Genomic DNA, 21,958 nt, shown 5'->3' on the forward strand with positions numbered 1-21,958 from the left:
TAAAATAAATGTTCCCATTGTCTTTCTAGATAATTCACCTCAACTGAAGTAGTTAGTCGAACTAATACGTATAGTATACAAAAAAATAGACGCAGTTAATGGCAATAATTATGCCATTGAAAAAAAAACTTTGTGACTGATAAAAATTACGATTATTATCGACACAACTGACATCTCTAACTCATTCGTAGCCCGCACATTTTGTGCGTAACACCAACCGTATTGATTTTGTGTGCGCGCGCATCCCACCCCTCGTGGGGGCAAGGGGGCAAAAAAGGAGCAAGGGTGAAACGACGATTCGAATCGAACCTTTTTATGGGGGCGCTAGAATCCCTAAGGTTAATGCTTCGATGTATCAGAACATGCAAATGTTTGTTTTGATTTCTTAATTTTTATTGTATAACTTTATTGCTTTTATATTTAATTTATTTAAACTTATAAGAGATACAGGTACCGCCACATGACGTGTTCAGTTCCGTGATGCAGTCCATGTATGTAGAGAACGGCTACCACTTACCATTGATGGTAGTCTAATTGTTTTATTAAAAAAACCTTGATTTAATATATTTATTCTCCATTTTTTATATATATTAAAAATATATAAAAAAAATATGCATATAAACATATTTAATTTATAATATACTAACGACCAGTACCGGCATCTAGAGATGCAATAGAAATATTTTATTTTTTTGGCTTATTCTATACTATAATACACTATGTATTATACATATAAACCACACTATTGCTTGCTAAAAACTGTATTAAAATCCATTATGTAATTTAAAAGATATAATCCAACAGCCCCGGTGACTTTACCGCAATTATAATTAAATACAATAAAAAATCTTGGATACTACTTTAGATTTATGACAATGCCTTATTTAATACTATAATATACTCCTATTATTTCTAAATTCAATGAAACGAAATCTAATACACTGTTAGTTTAATAGGAATCGATTCCTCTCGATTATTCACGGTAAACCATTTAATTATTATTGTACAAACTTTAATCAAACCTTCACCACATATTCTAACGAGCGCGTGTCAGTTGGCACTTTACAATGTTAAACTCAAGTATGAATCATTATTTTGTGCAAATAATTGGTTACTATATGCATTGATTTATAATTGTCTAATCGTAGGGTGTCTGCAGTGACAATCACTGTTTGACAATCTATCACTTTAATCTCTTATACACGAGTTTGATAGTATATTTATTAATTTGATGATGCTTTAATTAAAATATTTTTGTTATGTTTGAGACTCCGAAGACAATTTGTACAGAGAAAAACTTATGAGGAGAAGAAAGGATTGTTTTAAATTTTGCAGGATTATCGCTTATCTTAACATAGTATAAAATAAAGTCGCCGATTCGATTTCAGTGATAGATAGAGGGATTCAAGAATAATTTTTATTTGTATAATACATGTGTGTTATATATGTATATAGTACGGAATATGACCAGAAATTGATAGATTTGTAATGCATCCGTGCGAGCCCGTTTATTAGCTAGTAAAAATAAAAATAAAATAAAATACTATATCTACCTAATTTAATAATTCAACTAGTGTATTAGAATTATTAAATTAATTAGAATAAATTCTAACAACACAGTTAGATATTTGTACGTAAAACTATATATTGTATCACTTATATCACTTTTTTTATCAATTTATTTTGTTAGTTACATTTTTGCGTGCAAACTTAAATTCTATGAGTTTTCGTATTATTAAAAAAATTGTATGTCCGTTTTGGAAATTTTGTTATATGCAAGATGAATGTCAATATAACAAATGATAACAAATGTTATTGTTGAAAATAAATAATCTTTATTTTATTTGTCGAAACAAAGTCGTAACGGGAGTCAAATCACGGAACGGCGATAAATATGCCGCGTACAACCTTTATTTTTGAAATATTACTGCGTAATTTTAATAAAATTGTGTTGTGCATAGAATATAAATATCATTATTAGGCAATTAATTACTATTATTATTTATATTCATATAAATGGTAGTATTAATTAATCAGTTATAAACTATTCATTTATTATTCACGAATATTATTTTATTGCAATGTTTCCAAGGTATCTGCAATTCGTGCTGTAAGAATAGTGCAATATATTAGCACATTATGACGTACACATACTAATATATGTATATATAGTATTTATTTTATTTTATACGTTCCTATATTTACTTTTTTACTTTTATTATTTCTATTTCTCTATATTTATTTATTCTATTTAAGTTTCTCTAATTCGGTATTTACAATTTCTTACATTTCCTTCCTTTTACAACCAATTCCCTTTTTTTTCAACAATCCACCCATCTGATGGAAACTCACTGCCACAAAGATAATTTCAAGTCAACTTTTCGACCACAGACTAAGTAAGTTCTCGTAAATAAATCGTATCTACAGCTCGTGAAATCGAGACTCCCAAAGTCGTTACCAAGGCACCCTCCTTATGATCTTAACGTCACTCTTCACGGATTTCTGAGTTCGCGGCTTACAGAAACTTCAAGGGACAAACGCGAAAGTGGTACAATGTTATTCATGTATGCAATGCGGTTTTTAGGTATCTTTTTTCACTGAATTTTCTAAAGAAAACATAAGGTATCTAATACAGATTGTACCTTTTTTTATACACTTCATATATACATATTATTATCTTTACCAATCTATCGTCATGGTACAACGATAAGCATGCTTCATTAACTGTGCAATAAAAATATCCAAGTTGCGTAAGTAGAGTGACATAGACATTCTATGTATAATATATACGTATTTATGTGTATGTATTATGTATTAATCTATCAGGTGTTGAGTAATAATAATTAATATGTAAAGTGTAGTAGGTAATAAATAACACAAGTTCGTAGCTTGGGACTAGATGGCACTATGTTCTAAGATATTATTATTATGTAATTTTAATCCCACTGTTGGGCAAATAGCTCCTCTTTCCGCCTATATACTTCAGTATTGTATACTTACCAAGAGCTGCTAAGTCTTTCCAATAAAGTATGAATTTTAATCAATTAAAACAAATGGCCACTTTTCAATACCTATCTTTACTGATCAAACTAATTACACAATAAACTTTAAAATATGATGTCTTGACTTTTGTAATTTATAATAAAGAAAAAGATTTATTATATATTAGAAAAGTCAATGCTGTTACTAGTCTAATCATATTCTTTACGTTTCAATTGCTAAATTCATAGCAACTAATATAAAAGATCTTAAACAACATGTCATACTTTGACAGTTAACTACTAGAATCTTTAATAGACCCTCTATTAACGATATAATTTTATACAACGTTCTAATTAATGCAATATTGATTAGGGGAAAACACCACGATGGCAATCAGTGTTGGGGGAAACGCCAAGTATCTTATTTCCCACCCCGATGTCGTATATTTTGTAGATAGGCAAGTAATCTTGAATCAGCATAACAAAATACCTTTGCCGCACAACAGTCACCGGCACGGTGCTTTGATCCTTGAATCAGCCGAATTCTGGAAATAACTACAATCTGATTTTCATAATATTCCCAGGCATCAGTTAAGTGGAGCGAAATTTCAGGTCGGCCGACCGTAATCTGAAAGCTTCACGTCTAAATAACTTAAATAATCCCGCGGGACCTTTATATTATCAATTATAAAATATTCATTTGCATAATGAAGCGCCTATATTTTTTTATGTAAATAGTCTCTTAAAGATAAAATATTCGACCGTTGCGATCGATATTGGCACCGATTAATGACGTCAAGCAAATGAGTTACATTACTTGGATGGGTAACCGGACTGAAAATATTCTATATACATATAATTGAACATTGAAGCGCTGTTTTGTTGATTTTCACTCTACAGTATTGTTACATTAACTGTTGATGCAAAGAACTGAAAAGTAAGAGCGGCCTAAGCGCTATTTAACAGTAAGACCGCCCATAGTAACCTCTGTCTGTCCATAGTAACCTCTGCACATAATAATAATAATATAAAAAACATATTAATAAACAATCTCTTCCATTCAACCTTAAGATGGATAGAATAAATTTACATCTAGCGAGATAGCAATAATTTCAATGATATATGTAATACATACACAAAACTTATATATTATAAATAAAAAAATACATATAATTTTGATGAAAAATTTTTACTTGCTCAAGATTTTTTCCATTTTCCAGTACTGAAACTAAAATAAAAAAAACACTATTAAACTGATATTTTAAAAAATAAATACTAAGTAAATTATTGTTATGTATTTGTATGTATTTATGTGTATAGATGTTATTAGTAGGTAAGTCTTAGTATTAATAAATATAACCTATATCTTGCCTGTTCTGTTCAGTTCAACTGTTCTGCATTTTGGCGAGTCGTTTAATAATACTAAATATTAATAAATAATTGAAAACAAGGTACACTACATTAAGTACTCTTTGCATGTACGACCGAAGACTGAATTTCATATACATTGAATTCAAATGCACTGGCATGAAAATGGAGATAAACACGACTTGAGCACTAAAGTCTGAGCTTTGTAAAACGTGAATTTATTGGTGAATTTATCGGACTGATTGCTTTGTTCGATACGCCATATTGTGTGGCAGCTTAATTGAATGAACTCTACACACGACAACTGGCTAAACCAGGTTTATTATGCGAATGGATATTTGTTATAGATGACTACCTGACCCATGCGACTTCGTCTGCATCATACTTATCATTATAGATTGCCCAATTTAGATAACATCTTTTTAAATTACTATAAAGTTTCATAAAAATCCGTTCAGTAGTTTTTGCGTGAGACAGTAATAAACTTCTATCCATACTCACAGACTATCGTATTTATAATATTAGTAAGATTATGGAAGGGAGCAATCGCTAGAAAAACATTTGACCCAGATACGATTCGGGTTCTTGATAGAATTCAGAGAATGACGTGACTAAAAACTAATAGATTAATACCCTGTGGCCCGCGATACACTGGAAACAGTGACACATTTTTTTATTAATATGTTTTACGGCTCTGGATACAAGTTCTTTTCAGCCCCACTTAAAGTGATACACAGTGTTGTCTAATGTCCCTGTTGTTTTATCTCAAAAATTGCCTAAATTCCCCCATAAATTGAGATTGTATTCAAACGTCTCACATGTCTTGGTACTTTTGAAGTGAAATTTCTATATAGACATATTAGCATTTTTCGGTCACGAAAAAGCTTTACCGTCGCGTGAAGGTGGCGGTGGAGTGCGAGGAGTTCGCTATCGCGTTTATGAGAGAAAGAGACTTGTCTATGAAAGTTTCCCTTCTACCACAGATAACATAATATTACATACTTCTACTATGTGTCCCAACAGACATTCCTTTTTTTTTAGTACATCAATATTCAATAGTTTATTGTGGTTAATTTTTTTACGGGCACGCTTCTATTCTTCGTTTGTAGTCTACCATTAACGAAAGCTAAAACCTGTTTTCCCCAAAAATCCCCATCGCCAATAAATCTCCAAAATTTTCAGGGAAACCCACCAAATTGGCATTCCTTTTTATGATATTTCACAGTATTACAAATATTGAACATTATACAGGTAGCCGGCTAACGGTGTTAACTGCATGCTAACCCTGAAATTGCCAATTTCCTATCGTCCGCTCGCGGAACCGTTTCCCTAACCCATTTGCGAATATACATTCATGTATGTATTTGTTTTCATAATATTTTGCAAACACTTCGTCTAATGAATTGAATCGTATACTGTCAGACAGTAATTGACGTATTAGATAAATCATTTTTAACAACTCTTTATTTTGATTCATCGTAGTTGGGTAAATTTATCATCGTAGGCTTTGATGAAAAAATAAATTTATACTATAGTACAATAATTTTTACTTTTCACGACTAAAGATATGATGGATTGTATCACGATACCCACATAGTCTATCTTTAACAAAAAACGCATGCGAAGTCGCAGCAATCAGCTAATGACTTATCATCACATAGCATAAAACAAAGTCGCTATCTGTTCACTTATATCTTTTAAATTACGCAACGGATTTTAATGCATTTTTCAGCAATAGATACGAGTGATTCAAGACGAAGGTTTATATGTCTAATACATGTGTGTTACAGTATGGAGCAAGCCGCAAAATTAAAAGATTTGTAATGGACCCGTGCGAAGCTAGGACGGGTCACTAGTATTTTATAATTGGCAAGTTTTTGAGTTTTCGCAAATTTTCACCTATACTATATCTGTATTAAATTATTATTATATTAAGTACTATACAGACGACTTAATGAATTAAATAATCTTATTTTGAAGTCACTTTCTCTTGTTTAGAATTAAATAAGAGCGTTTTATAATATTCTATGTTTAAAAAGAAGTAGGGATACAACTATAAATCTTCACTCTAACTTTAAATGAGAGATATGTTCTAAGCATATTAGTCGCAAGTATATATATAATACCAATATGTATATTACCCTCGCCGTACTAATTACTACACTTACCTGTAAATCACTAGCAACATTAAATATTTATACTAACAGCGGTATGCATACTGCAGTGCGGATATCCGTTCCGAGATATCCATATCCGTAACGGTGGAATTGGCACGTGGCACGCATAACAATATCCGTCGGTGATCAGATCTATTATTCGAGTATTCCTCTATATAGGTCGCTATGTAACATTAAGCAAATTATATTTGGAGGTCAAAGAAGCTGCTGCATTGCGGAAGGAGCCCTCTTTTTGGCACGCGGCAACACTGAGGTATTTTATAAAGTTCTGCTCGAATTTGACCCAATTTCATCGAACTGCGTAACCACGGCAACACCGGCAGTGGCGTGATAAGATTTTGCTCTCACGAGAAAAGAATGTGAATGGATATATATATGTTATATTTATTTTCTATCTACATAGATGGATTGATATCTTTTTATATCTACTATTATATCTATTATATCTATTATAGCCAGTTTTTAGGACTTTTTACAGAGTCGTCTGTTTCAAGTATTTGCTTTGCTAATTTCAGTTGCCAAGTAGTTTTCTTTATAAGAAGTGTTTCGGTTGAAGGCTGAGTTAATATTTAATTTAAGTTAACAAAGATTTTTTAATGCATGACATTGGCGTGTACCATACATGCTTGCTCTAACGGTATACGCTGGCGGGGCACCAGTGGTGTATGATAAGATTAGTGTGAGGTCAGGTCTGTTAACCCATCGTGACAAATTAAATTACAATGTTTGGCAGGCATGACATAATGTCATTGCATGGGTGTGATACTGTTCATATATATACAAAGATTACTAATTTCTATGAGATGTACTGTCAAATTTTTTGCCATTGTAATTATTTAAAAAAAAGTTCTTCTCAAGAAATGTCAGGTAAACTTTTTTATATATAAGTTTACCTGACATTTCTTGAGAAGAAATGTCATGTTCTCGTGTCATAATGTTAGTTACCATACTCATCCAAAATGGCTGGACCGATTATTATGAAATTTTAAAAATGTCTCATGAGAATAAATGTTTTTGTCCATGACTCTCCTTTCATCTCATTAACATTTCTGGCAATTTTTTCCAATGAGTAGATTAATTATAACATGAGCCTTTAAAAAAATAATTGTAAATCCTCACCTGTCTAATGGTAGATAAGCTATCTTATAGTTATGGTAGGATAGCAAGTTGCTTTGATCCCGGATTCTATACGCGGTCCCCGGTTTAGAAATTAAACTTTTTTAATTGGATTGTTCCAAATTAAGTCATGAGCTACCCTCCAGAATATCATATTGCAGTAATGACTAACATAGGGTCTCTAGCTAACTCTATATGTTGGGAATTAGTGTAGTCTATATCATTCATTATTATTAGGAATTGTAAATACTATTAATGAAAATATTAGACCTATTTTGTAGATTACATTTGTATGCACAAGGCTTTTATATGAATATTAATAACAACAAATAGTTAAATTTGTAAGGAAAAATGGATAAAAGTCATATGAATATTTTCACTTAATAACACATAATTGTACTGAAATGAATTATAGAATAGAAAATCATTTATTCAAATAAACTTAATTTAAGCACTTTTGAATAGTCATAATAATTTGTTCGAATAGTCATAAAAAGAACGAGCAAGAAACTTGTGTGTTGCTCATTTAAATAATCCTTGTAAGTTTACATTTACAAGTCGAAACGTGTGAATACAAACTAGTAACAAGCACAAATTTTTTGGGTCAAATATAAATATACATTAAGAATAAATCAGTCGTAGTGATAAGAGCAGACCAGTCCCTACAAGCAGCACTCGTTCACTAGTATGACGGATGAGCCAGCCATCACTGCGCTCGACCATATTTTAGGGAGCCTAATGACCCGGCCCACCATGCCGCCACATGTCTGGACATTTTAGTGAGCATGACTACTCATTCCACACGACCACGTCACAGCTTAGGGAAAATAATATTAATACAAAAACTTGACGTTCGTAAACACCTAAATTGTCCTACATGAATAAATGATTTTTAATTTGAAATAATAGTCACTAGAACTACAGATATAAGTATAAAATCAGTGATAATACTTATATTTGTAAATCAAATGAAATCAAATCAAAACTCCTTTATTCATGTAGGATATTAAAGCCGTTTATGAACATTAAATTTTTGTATCAATATTTCTTCCAGTTCAGTATACAGATTCAATTCAGAGGAACTGTAGTTATATATTGACGACCTCGGTGGTCTAGTACACCGCTTTACGACCGATGGTCGCGGGTTCGATTCCTCGCACGGCACAAACATTTGTATTCATGAGTATGATTGTTTGTATCGGTCTGGGTGTTTTCTATGTATTATATGTATGTATTTACAAAAAAAATATATCTATGTATTTGTATCAGTTATCTAGTACCCATAACACAAGCTTTAGCTAGCTTAACTTGGGTCTAGATGGCGCTGTGTGAATTGTCCTAAGATTATTATTATTATTGTTATTCTTTATTTTTTCTCAGCTATTGCTGATTTTCTCCACACTTACGGGCCGAAACCAAGTAAGTGCAGAGTGTGTGTATGTGTGTGTGCGCGTGTATGTATGTGTGTGTGTGTGTGTACTTATTGTGTGCCTGGTGTGACTGGTGTTATATCATTTTCATCGATTTCTAGAAATTTTCGGACTGTACGACAAGTATTTAAGATGGCAGCTTTTTGAAGGGTAATATAAAGTGTTTTTTGTATATCTAATTGTTTCAGGCTATGATGTAGGTGTTTGGGTATGATACCTGTAGATGAGAGGACTATGGGGTATTATATAAACTTTTTCCTGTTTCCAAATTCTTGTTACTTCTTCCTTTAGCTCTGCATATTTGTTTATTTTTTCAGCAATTGTCTTCTGGAGATTGTGGGTATTATGAACTGCAATATCTATGAGGTAGGTTTCTTTATTTACTTTATCTTGTAGTATTATGTCTGGTCTGTTGTAATGAATAGTCTTATTATTATTATTATTATTATATAAATATATCCATTACATTATAATCCAGAATCACGTACAAAAACCGTTGCTCAATAAATTTCTTCATAACAGATTACAATATGTGTCCGTTGTAGGTCGTATTTGGAACACGCGCTCGTAGAAAGGCCATAAACATTTTTCCTGATTAATCAACTTGTGATATATTATCCGCTTGTCTCCTTTTCCGCTCCAGTTTGGGACAAATTTTATTTTGGATTAATTCAAAATTTGAATTTGAATCTCGTTTCATTCGAAACCGATTAGAACAGTTTCAATTTATAATTAAAAATATCTATATATATAAATAAAATTGCAGCGTCTGTTTGTAATATCGAAATAACCGTTTTTTACTACATGCATATGAATATAAATACGCTACATACACCAAAATAACATTTTTACAATTTTTGTATCTGTCTGTCTGTCTGTTTGTTGCGGCTAATCTCTGAAATGGCTGGACCTATTTTGACAGGACTTTTTTTGGGTGGTAGCCAATGTAATAAGGAGTAAGGTGGTTACTTTTATTTTAGAAAAATAAAATAAAAATCCACGCGGACGAAGTCGAGAGTACAGCTACTTTAGAATAAAATAGCATAATTTTGGATTATATTCTAAATTTGAATGGATCAGATGTATTTAAAGAAATAGGTAAAATTAAATTTAAATAGGCAATTCTTACATATAAAAGGCTCACAATAGATACCGGATACTATTGTACTGCCTATAGTAATATAAAGCTGAAGAATTTGTTTGTTTAGTTGTACGCGTTAATCTCAGTATCCAGTAATACGAACAGACATATTTAGTGTTAGATAGTCCATTTATCGAAGAAGGTTAGGTAGCAAAAATAAATAAATGTTATTATTTAAAAAGGGGAAAATATAACGCAGACAAAGTCGCGCGAGTCATCAAGTATCTTTACATAGTATAAAATCAATTCGCTTCCGTTATCTCTTTGCTAGATCTTTTAAACTACGTAACCGATTTTAATGCAGTTTTTAACAATAGATAGAGTGATTCAAGAGGAAGGTTTATAGGTATAATATGTATATGTATACCCGTGCTGAAGCCGGGGCAGATAGCTAGTATTATATAGATAGATATAGTTACGTACTTACGTGTGATTTCTTTATAATAAATCACACACTAAATTTCAATTGGAGGTACCTAGTTGCCTTATTTAAAACCTTATGTACTCATAAATATTATGTAGGTATTTGTTAGTATACCTTTTATGACTCCGAAACTGAGTGTCGCCTTGTGTAAATGAGCCTTTAGAGAATTTATGAATAATTCAAACTGAGTAGCGATTGAAATACGAAGCGTTTAAAGCAATCTCCAAGTTTCAGGTAACACTGGAAATTAAAAATATTTCCAATAGCAGAGAACTTTTAATTAAAATCGGTTATCTATGAGAGAATTATTGCCATGCGATAGAACCTCTTTTTGTAATACACTTTTTAATAATAAACAAACGGTAATGAATAATATTAACGAATAAAATATTAAAAAATACACAAGCAATGTATTTCATTTCAGTACTGTATTTGATCTTTTTCTTATCCGCATTTTGATATAAAAACTGTAGGTAGGTAGAAATATTCATATTATTGCAACTAGTATTATAAAATGATAGGAAATTAATTAATTATTAAACATTATGCCGTAGGCTACAAAAGCGTGAGTCATTTGTAATTTCCACTGGTTCATGTCGATCCGGAAAACCCCTATTGCGCCTCTTTGAAGTAAGCCATACTGCAGTCTCTAGAGAAAACCTCGGCAAGTAGCTCTTATAGAAACCTGAGAAGAATAAATTCTTCTTGCACTGTGTATATTTTTGAAAATAAATAAACAAATAATGGTGTTACTTGCAAGGTTGAATTGAATACATCTGATATCTCTAATATTTCTGTTTTAACTCTTTTAGCCGGCAAACAGTATGGTCTGTAGCTATAATGAAAATACTCCGAAGTGGTAAACATCATTGGTAACATGGGCCCATGCCCATATGCCATATATAATGCCCATGAGATCTTGTCTATGGTGATGTTCATGTATAGGGAACAGTTGCCATTTATCATCAGTTTGGCAGTCCACTTGTTCATTCCATTCGAATCATATAAAAGATAAAAAAAGATAGATACACACAAAAAAAGATAAAACAATTTTAAAGATGTTGTATTGATTAAATATAATCAATACAAATGCTACATTATCAGAGAGCAATGAAGTCGACATTACATTTTCCAAAACAATAATTTACAATATTTATACAATCTAAATCGATAACTACTATAGTATCTATATAGTATACTTATATAGGGCTCAAAATCACCAAGGTGGCAAATTCCAAGATCTGTTTTATGATGAATTTACCTAGCAGCTATTACTTTGATGATCACCCTAAATGATCCATAAACTTATGTTTAAACAATATTTACGTTGGCAGAGCATGGAATTGATTACAACTCTTGTAATTTTATTTTTAAAGAGACCTATCGCTGAAAAAAATCATTACGGGAACGTTTTTGTAAGGTTTATAATAATATTAAAATATAACATAAGTATTTATTTTTTTCCTTATTCAATAGCGGATATATGTTACCTATACATAGAAATTAAAGAAATCTAATGAAATTGCCAATAAAGACGTTAGAAAGCAAAATATTGTGCAAATGGGTGATATTATGACTATTTTTTAGTCTAAATTATCTAAATATGAGAAATAGATGTGTCGTGTATATTAATTAACATGCTCTAGGTATGAGAAGTTCGTCATATTTTAATATTATTAGAGCTTTTTTTAAAATATCTAAAATAATCATGTATTATCTGCGAGTTTGGTGATGTTCCCGGAAGGGATGAGGTGTTCACGGAATGATGCGTGTGATCCTTAAATGACGATATAGATACAATTTAGGGTTAAAAATCATGAGCAATGTTTTTGGAACATCGTACTTATTTATTCATTTTTGCATAAGGTTCCTGATTATCAAAAACCGCAACTTAAAACACTTTACAGTCTTTTAATAACCTGTACACAGCTGATTAGAAAGTTTTAATAATCATATTAAACTTTTATTACAATGGCAATAATGTTTTATTCCAATGTAAATAAATTAAACCATCTAAACATTATACTTATTATTTTTTAGTCATTATATACACGAATTTTGATATCGGTCTTCAGAATCAATGTACTGGTTCTTTCTTTGGCATAAAAGTCTTAGCCATACGAATCAGTTTATATTTCTTTGCTATCGCTAACACATTTTTGGAAGACTTCCCTCTCTTTGGAATTTTTTCATAAAATACAGGCCTTTTCTTTTAATTGCGCTGTCAGTACTTCGTTGAATAAGAGATTTTTGCGCACTTTAGGTGGTTCTATGACATTTTAAATCAATGCGTCAACTTTGCTGTTAGGAGTCGTTGTTGGTACCTGAACTATTTCCTGTTCTTTTTTTTCTTTTCTTCTTAGTCTTTTCTTTAAAGTTTTATATTTACATATTATGTTAGGAATTGATTTCTCTTGTTGTTTTATTTTATGATTTGGCTCTATCCTTCCGAACAATTTTTCTTTCCGTTGTTTTCTCCCTAAAAACCGTTCTGCATTTAATTCATCATTAGAATCTGGCAAAGTATTGTTTACTATACCTGATATTGCCTTCCTTTCTTCCCTGTATTTTTCTAATGCCCCTTTCCCAATTTTTTATTTTGCTTTACTCTCTCATTGATTTCATCAATGTTTTTAATTTTCTCTACAGCTTTTTTTCTAAAAATAGGCTCTATCCTTAGCCCTTTTTATTTCTCTCTCTTTCACCATCATCTTATCTAAAAAATTTTTTTTCCTGGCATTGGATTCTCCCATTGTCGCAAGTAAGCCGAACTATTCTTATTAACTTGCTATTTCGGACGTTTCTTTATTTTTTTCAGCCATATGAGACTCCATATTGCTAAATAACATTAAACATATATTAAACAATATGTTAGCACAACATACACTGAATTGATTAACCGTTAGTAATAATAACAGGCTGCGTTTATTTAAAAAGTCATTTCGGGAACGTCATCATCATTTCGAGAACCCTCCGTCAACTTCGGAAACGGTCCCAAAATGACCGTTCCCGAAATGACTTTTTTAAATAAGCGTGCTTTTTTTAGATCGCAGTAATCTTTGACATCATGTTTGGTTTTATTATTGTAAAATATTTGAGATTACTATTTGCTATAAAGTACTACAAAACTTATATTTCAATTTCCCAAGTTTAGAAACGCATTCCCGGTATGATGACGTATTGATGTACGCTCTATAAATATTGAATTGAAAGATGCTTACCTCTTATTTTCAATTGTTTTGGCAAAAACGAAAGACGACAACCGTTTGTTTACATCATTCACATCACTATACCATAGAAAACTAAGGGTTGCGATAAAAAACAAAATTTTTATTGAGAATCAAAATTGCGTTCACTGAAATGATGCTTACACTGCGGGACACAATATATTGACTTGATTTTCTTTAATTTCGTTTCTTTCTTTAGTAATAACAATAATTAATTGATTTATGATAAAATTGTAGGCCATTGAGTAAGAAAAACATTTAAAATTTATTTTATTTTATTAATATTTTCAACGTTAGTTTTTGAAGATTGGTACTTGGGACGCGTTCCCGAAATGATTTTTGAAGTTATTTCTTTAAATATTAATAAATGTGCTTTACTTTTTCAGTAAAAAATATTAGGTACAGTTAATATGAACATAGTTAAGTAATATTTACAATATCAATTTGTTTAAAAACACCAAATTTAGACTTTTATTTGCTGATAAAGCTAATTCTCCACCTTGGTGATTTTGAGCCATAGACACCCTAATGTTCGTGGAACCCTAAAAAGTGCTATCGGTTTTACCCCGTATTGTGTGGATATAATTGAAGCATCCAACACGCAAGGGGTCGACAAGCCGACCCTACCAGCCTACGACGCAAGCCTACGTGATACGTGAACACAAGTACCTTATAATATCGACTACTAGGGTTTCCATATTACACTTCGATATGGCAACGAAAAATTTTATCCCACTGTACTTTTCGGTTACCAACCTCAAAACACTTAACCTCGTATGAGGGAATAAAAATATCTGGTGAAATCTCATAGCCAAATTGAGGTAATATATATTAGCCCAATTTGGCTCTACAACCTGGTATGTCGGGGGAAGGGAAATGTTAGTAATCTGGACTAAAAAAGCTCATTGCTAGCAATGTACCGTTTCATATTTACCTCCACGCGGTTCCCTATGGAAACCATTGTGATAAATTCCTGAATTTGCCACGATTTGCGAACTGCCCTGTCCTCATGTTCATCATATCTGGTGCCCCGGCAGTTTTTCTAGTATTTCTATCGCCAACAGCTTGCTTTGTAAGCTGTTTCCATTTAAAAGTGGAGGAAGATATGTGAGTGAAATTGCAGGGAATTTGATAGTAAGTAGTAGCAGTTTCCTATATACTTTGACAGCACTAAGGACATCACGTTAACATGTGAAGTCCGTGATAATATTCATTGCGTACTGCTACACCGACCACGGCGATATACCTGTCTCGTCTACATTAGACCACTAAAGAGCAGAATATTGTCGATTATATACTCGTACATACCAAGAGTAATCTGACACTGAGGGTCACAACGCGAGTTTCAAGGCATTTGTGGCCCGGGTTTATGAACGATTACTACTGGCCGAAGAGTGTGGTATATCGGCGCTACCGTGGCAGACTGCCGTCGTTAGTGCCATGACCACAGACAATTTCAATATATATTAGTTTTATAATATTAATTCATATATATATTAGTCTATAAGGTATGTATAATATGGGCCTAGTTGCCTGAAATATGTATATAAATAAAACAAATTAGTTGCCAGTAGCAAGACTGAGTCATGCCTCTTTTCTTACCTTATCGTCTACAATGTCTTGATTAATACCAGTATAATAATGTGCATTGTAGTTTTTATTAGTATTTTATAAATAACTTTTTCAATTAAGGTTATTAGAAATAAAGAGGAATCGTCGCCTGCTTGTTAATGCCGGTTGAACGCTTTGCAACTTTATTGCAGTGCATCCAATTAACATTTATGCAAACAGAATAGTAAATCTAAATACTATATATATACAGAAAATGTTCAGGACAATTCTATAATTAAACATTATTAAATGTTTGAGAAGTATTTAATTACCGTATTGTAATTTAAATGAATATAATAACTGTGACAATTAAATTTGTTAAACTTTACTTTACAATACAGATTGTATTAAATTATTACAAACAATTGTACTTAGTTTCATTCTAATGATATACATTAATATACTTATTAACTTATTTCCACTCATCTGCCGTCTTTATTTTTACTAAAACTCTCTTTCCTAAGGTTGTCTGGAATAAATTGCGTTAGAGATAAGCCTTTTGTACCTGCTTATTTCTTCAATGTTTTTTTTAATTGTATCTACTTTTAATGATGGTGGTATAAAGCATCAATGTTCCAGTTCTCTTGAATCATTCTATCTATTACTAAAAACTGCATTAAAATCGTTTTGTTATCTGTACCTATGCTGTCACGTGTCTGGTGGCCCCACTGAAAATCAGCGCTGTGGTATAACTCAGTTATAGCCTAGTATAAAGGCTGAGTGGGAGTCACATTCAATGTTACCGTTAGTATGTTTTAGCTTTTCAGTCATATAGTAAACATTATTGTAAATACAAATACTGATGTAATGCTGAAGAAATGTCTTTATTATTATTATTACTGGTGTCTGTAAGGAAACAATAATTTTCACAATAACATCGAATGCAGTGTAAGTCTGTGAGTCATAGAGTAGTCTACAGGGGAAAACTGATGAACGGGCAGCCGTAATCGATATTATTGTCTAGACAACTGTGATTCAAAAGGGACTTGGATTTTAATCGGGACATGCCACTTAAAATGAAATATTAGACGTATATATTTGTAGATACATAAAAATATAGAAATATACGTCTAATATTTCATTTTAAGTGGTATGACAAGTTTATTTTGCCATTTAATTCACAGTGAAGATAATGCAGAAATGGTAATAACAAATTGTTGTTTAACTTGTATAGTTGTGACATTAATTCATTATAATTGTGATTATAACTGTAAATTTACTTTACTTTTATTTTATTTACTTTTACAAAAACAAAAATTCGGTAACAATTGCGATTAAAGTATTTTTTTCTTTTTCAAACAGTGATAAAAATCGGTACATTAATGCAGAATGACACATTCGTATATCTAAACTAGTATTGTAAAGAGGAAAACGACTTTTATGTTTGTAACGAATAAACCCTATAACCAATATATAGCTACTTGAGAAACAGGCTATATTTATTATTTGGAAGAATTAGAAATACCTACAAAATCTTCGATAATGTAAACATATGGTACCTAAACTTAAAAGGAAAGGTGTCCACCCGTATGAAGCAGGGAAGGGACTAGTTATGTTAATATACGGAAAAGTGACAAGTATAAGACCACACGGGTGATGAGCGGTCCACTATTATAAATAATGTATGTTGTTACATTTATTACAGCTAAATAATTTATAATGAACGCCATGGCTTTACACGGGTATACATGTATTATACATATAAATCTTCCTCTTGAACCACTCTATCTATTGTTAAAAGTGCATGAAAATCTGTTACGTGGTTTAAAATATATAAGCGAGCAAACAGTGAAAGCAACTTTATTGTATACTATGTAAAGATTTTACTTAAAACGTCTAACCGATCGATAAATGTCGTGTGAACTCGTTAATAATAGTCTCTAAAAACTACTACTCGTTAAAAATATGTAGTAAATCGAAATACGTTTTTAATATTGTTTCAGTATCTTTACCCGAGTACAGCGAAGCAATTTATGGCAATATTTCCGTATTTTTTAAGATGAGTAGTAGAGTTTTAGTTTTTGTTAATATATTATTTAATTTTAAATATTATTCGCCACGGATTTCTTTTATAAAAAGGAATCAGACCGATATCAAGAAGCCAAACAACCTTTTCAAAATATTGCTTATTGACATAACGACCTGGACAAGATGCGCAGATAGAAGAAAGTGGAAAACTATGGACAAGATATACGTCCATAGATAGACCAGAGCAGAGGACCAATAGATACTGAAGAAGAACAACAGCATGGAGTGAGCATGACACCCGCAGTACTGAGAAATAAGGTTTTATTAGCATTTTTATAGAAACAATTACTTATTCAAATGGGCCTTTTAAATACTTAAGCTTAGTTAAGAAAGGTTGTCTACCATTTTGCTCATTTGTATTCATTGAATAGCTTTCTATTTTAAAATATATCGATCAAGGAGAGTACCGAAGCTAGTATGGACAAGCCTGTAACGAGAGTTCAATCTAACACTAAGTAATGTATAAAGTAACCAAGAATATTTATTTATTCTATCATATTTTTCACAGATGTGCGAAGTCGAAGAATTTTGCTTAAAAAGTGATTTAGACAATTTACGTGCGTACTCGGTCAAAGGTCAAAAGGCGGCAGACTTACACCTCTCTAAATGCATAACAATGTATTTATGCACACTTTTGGAAATATCTCGATTATGCCTAAAATTTGCGTTCATTTCTGGTTGCCCCCACCTCCCCTTCCTCTCTCTTCCTGGGTCGGAAGATAGGTACTGTCGTGGATGTCCATGACGGTATACCATCGTGTACCATGACAGTACCCAGTATAGTGTGATAAACAGTGGTAGTAATCTGTATCCTACTGTAGTAGAATACAAATAGAAGTGTATATGTAGTAGGATCACTAACATGTAAAATTAATTAAGTTATGGTATAAAGATTATTATTGTCTTGCGTTTTTTGATTTGAACGATGACTCTATTGAACACAAAATCATACACAATACAGCAATTACATATACTGTCACCATTTACAAAACAAAAACAAACGTTACGATCGCAGCAAACGTATTAAAAGCCAATAGATTGCAAGCAATTAACGCCGTACGAGTTTCGGAATGGGTACTCAAATAAAATCGAGCAAAACGCTCTGTAATTTCCGTACGAGCGATAGTGAAGTGCTCCACAGTAACTGCAAACAACTGTTGGACGGCGCTTCAATAGAGACATTGCCAAATAGAGGCATTGTACACAGAGGTCTTTTTTGTTATTACTTGTTTCTCTGCTGTATTTATTTATTCTTTAATGTAACATATTATAACATTTATTATGTGGATGATAATGGAATGATGCTGTGCCTGCGCTAACAGTTTACGCTTGCAGGGCATGACTAGACGATGATAAAACGAGTATAATGTCAGGTCATCTAGGCAAATGGCGATGGTTTCCAGGGTCAATTGCGTGAAGATCCTGACATGGTACATTACTAACAATCCTGTTCCCCATTATTAGATATGTTTACAAATCATATTTAACAAAGTAATAGGGTTTAAAGGCGGTCTTATCACTTATGCAATATCTTACAGATAACCTTTGGCTAGAGGCGAAAACACAAAACGTGGCGCTAGAACAGAATAGAAAAAAAATAGCAATAACATTATATATATTATTGCCATTTTTACTCAGACATGTTACAGGGTAGTAATAGGGTATAACAGGCGGTCTTATGGCGTATGCAATATCTTACAGACAACCTTTGGCTAGAGGTAAACAGACAAAAGTTTACGTTAGAACAGAATATAAAACAAATAGCCATTTTTGCCATATTTTAATGGTTGCCAGGGAGGCTGTGTGGTACTTTAAAGGTTAATCTAACAGGCTACATTATTAGCAGTGAATGGTCACTTTATTAGTCCCCATTATTATTATCAGTCTCCCCAAATTATTCAAGTCAGCGTCGCGTAAGAGAGTACAAGAGTAAGAGTCGAAACTCGCTCGCCAGATTAATTACATATATTATCATTATGTTCCATTACTGGAAAGTTAGTGGAAATTATTAATATTATAAACGCGAGAGTGAGCATGGATGGATGTTTCTTACTCTTTCACGTAAAAACTACTGAATAGATCTTGATGAAACTTTACCGTAATATAGCTTATACATCAGAATAACATATACGCTATTGATTTCACGCAAGTGAAACCGCGGGCACAGCTATTCAATATGATAGCAAATGTTCGATCCCACGATTTTAGAGCATTATAAGTCAAGGTAGTAACCACTTAGACTGCACGCTCTCAACAGTTCATTCCAAAATGTAGAGTGGATTTTATTTTGCATCAATACTGTATTGAATGAAAATCTATACAAAGAAGATGCCCAACCAAGCGATCGGATGCAAAAAATGTAACACAATAGCTTCGACCAATATTGCAGTGGTTTTAAGGACGTCGTTGTAAAAACCGGTAAAGTGCGATTCGGAAATACAGATTGATGGTTCCAGACAAACAATGAAAATAGGTTTTTAGTCTATTTGTATATCACTTAGATATTCTTGACACTTTCTATTTACATATAGTATCTACTGTAGGTCATAATTTACTCAGTTTAGACTACGCCCATAAACTCAGTCTACATGAGCAAGTTTATAAGATTAAAGACATAGTATTTGGTACATTTTCAAGATGACTGCTACTCGGCACAAAGAATAAAAAAAGCATTTTTTGTAATGTACAAATTACTCTTTCATACGATATCCCACTTAAGTTGTTAAAAATATTGTACCTCAAAATTTAAAAAAAAAAGGTTCAACAAGAAGTATGAATATTAATTTATTCTTTCCTTTGCTTTATAGCTATAGCTACAGTGTCTAAGTCCTTTCAAAAATATTCATAGATACGAGTAGCATTAGCAATATAACACTCTAACAGACAAACAGGGCATATTATGTTTTACCTATTTGAATGGGGACCCTAAAACTCGCCTCGCCAGGTCGCCCGGCGCCCAATTGATATGATTGAAAACTATGATTGCCTACAACGGTATCAGAATTGATTGGATATCTCTTGATATTGCGGTGAGATGCTAGAAATATGGATGTCTGATAATAACGACACACATATATTACATAGTACGAATGGATTCGCAAATAATTCGAAATGATATCGAAAAAAATAATAATAATATTCTCGGACATTTCAAATGCGCCATCTTGTCCAAGCAAAGATTGTATTATGGGTACTAAATAACTGATATACATTTCTTTTGTAAATACGTGCATAATATACATATAAAACATCCAGACTAACACAAACTAATGAATAATAAAGAAAAAAGAAGTACACATATGTTTGTTGTACTTTGTGAGGAATCGAATTCACACCCATTATCAAAAGGAAAGCGCTGTGTTACATAGCTAAACCACTGAGTCCGTCAAATCTATTACTAGACTGTATTTTGTTTCCAAAAAATTTTGAACTTTTCTGATAATAGTACGTGAGAAACATGACTGAGTTCAAAATATTTCTTTAAAATTAGGAAGGACCAATTTTAGAAAGAAAAAGGAAGAAAGCAAAATATTTTATTCAAAGCTTTTCAACGTTATAATGTAAAAAATAATATATTAAGTATAGACATGATCAGTGTCTGTATAATTTTACTAGCATCTGATCCGGTTATTATCCTGGTTCTTTAGTTCTAGCTCTCTAACTCTTTTTTGTACGTATAATATTAGCTTATTGAAAAATTATGCGTAATTTAACTCACAAACAGTAGACCAAATTATCCTCCATTTCGAAGTCGGTCGAGAATATTTCTAAAGAATTTGGGATGTAATATTTAGACCGGTAATGGGCCATGACAGTTTACCTAATTGTATATCCGGTTGATATCTACTTTAAATTAGTTTGACATGTTAGCGTCTTCACGTTGAAAGTTCCTTGTTTAACTTCAATAGGAAATTAAGATTAGAAAACTTGTTTAAAAACAACAATGGTGTTTCATGTTCTTAATATATAATATATATTAGGAACATTACTCGCCCCGGCTCCGCACGGGGTGTACATGTATTATATATATAAACATTCCTTTGGAATAACTCTATCTATTAAAAAAAAAAACCAAAATCTGTTGCGTAGTTTTAAAGATTTAAGCATACGGACTGACAGGCGGACGGACAAAGGGACGGACAGACAGCGACAGCGACTTTGTTTTATGCTATGTAATGATGATGATATGGCCAAAGTAGAAACAGATTACCATCTATTTTCCATATCAGTATATCATATATAGATTGTTTTATTAAGACACATTTAAATCATTTAAACAATAGATCCAAATAACAGTAAACAAAGTAGACCTTAAATTGTACCATAAAATATATGAGAATAATCTGAAACAATGTTTATCACAACGAAAACGAACTCACTGACCTACATATTCAATGAACTATGATAAGTAACAAAAGCCTGAAATTCTCCCCTCTACCATATAAATATTTCTAA

The 21,958-nt window shown here is 32.0% G+C and overlaps 1 protein-coding gene across 3 annotated transcripts in view; it reads right to left on the bottom strand.

Annotated features, from left to right (window-relative positions):
- Nucleotides 1–21,958, bottom strand: part of LOC131855550 (amyloid-beta-like protein) — a 136,406-nt gene that overhangs the window by 24,520 nt on the left and 89,928 nt on the right. The gene's annotated exons all lie outside the window — the stretch shown is intronic.

The sequence above is a fragment of the Achroia grisella genome, unplaced genomic scaffold, assembly GCF_030625045.1.
Source record: "Achroia grisella isolate CSIRO2021 unplaced genomic scaffold, CSIRO_AGI_Agris_v1 utg146, whole genome shotgun sequence".
Lineage (NCBI taxonomy): Eukaryota > Metazoa > Arthropoda > Insecta > Lepidoptera > Pyralidae > Achroia > Achroia grisella.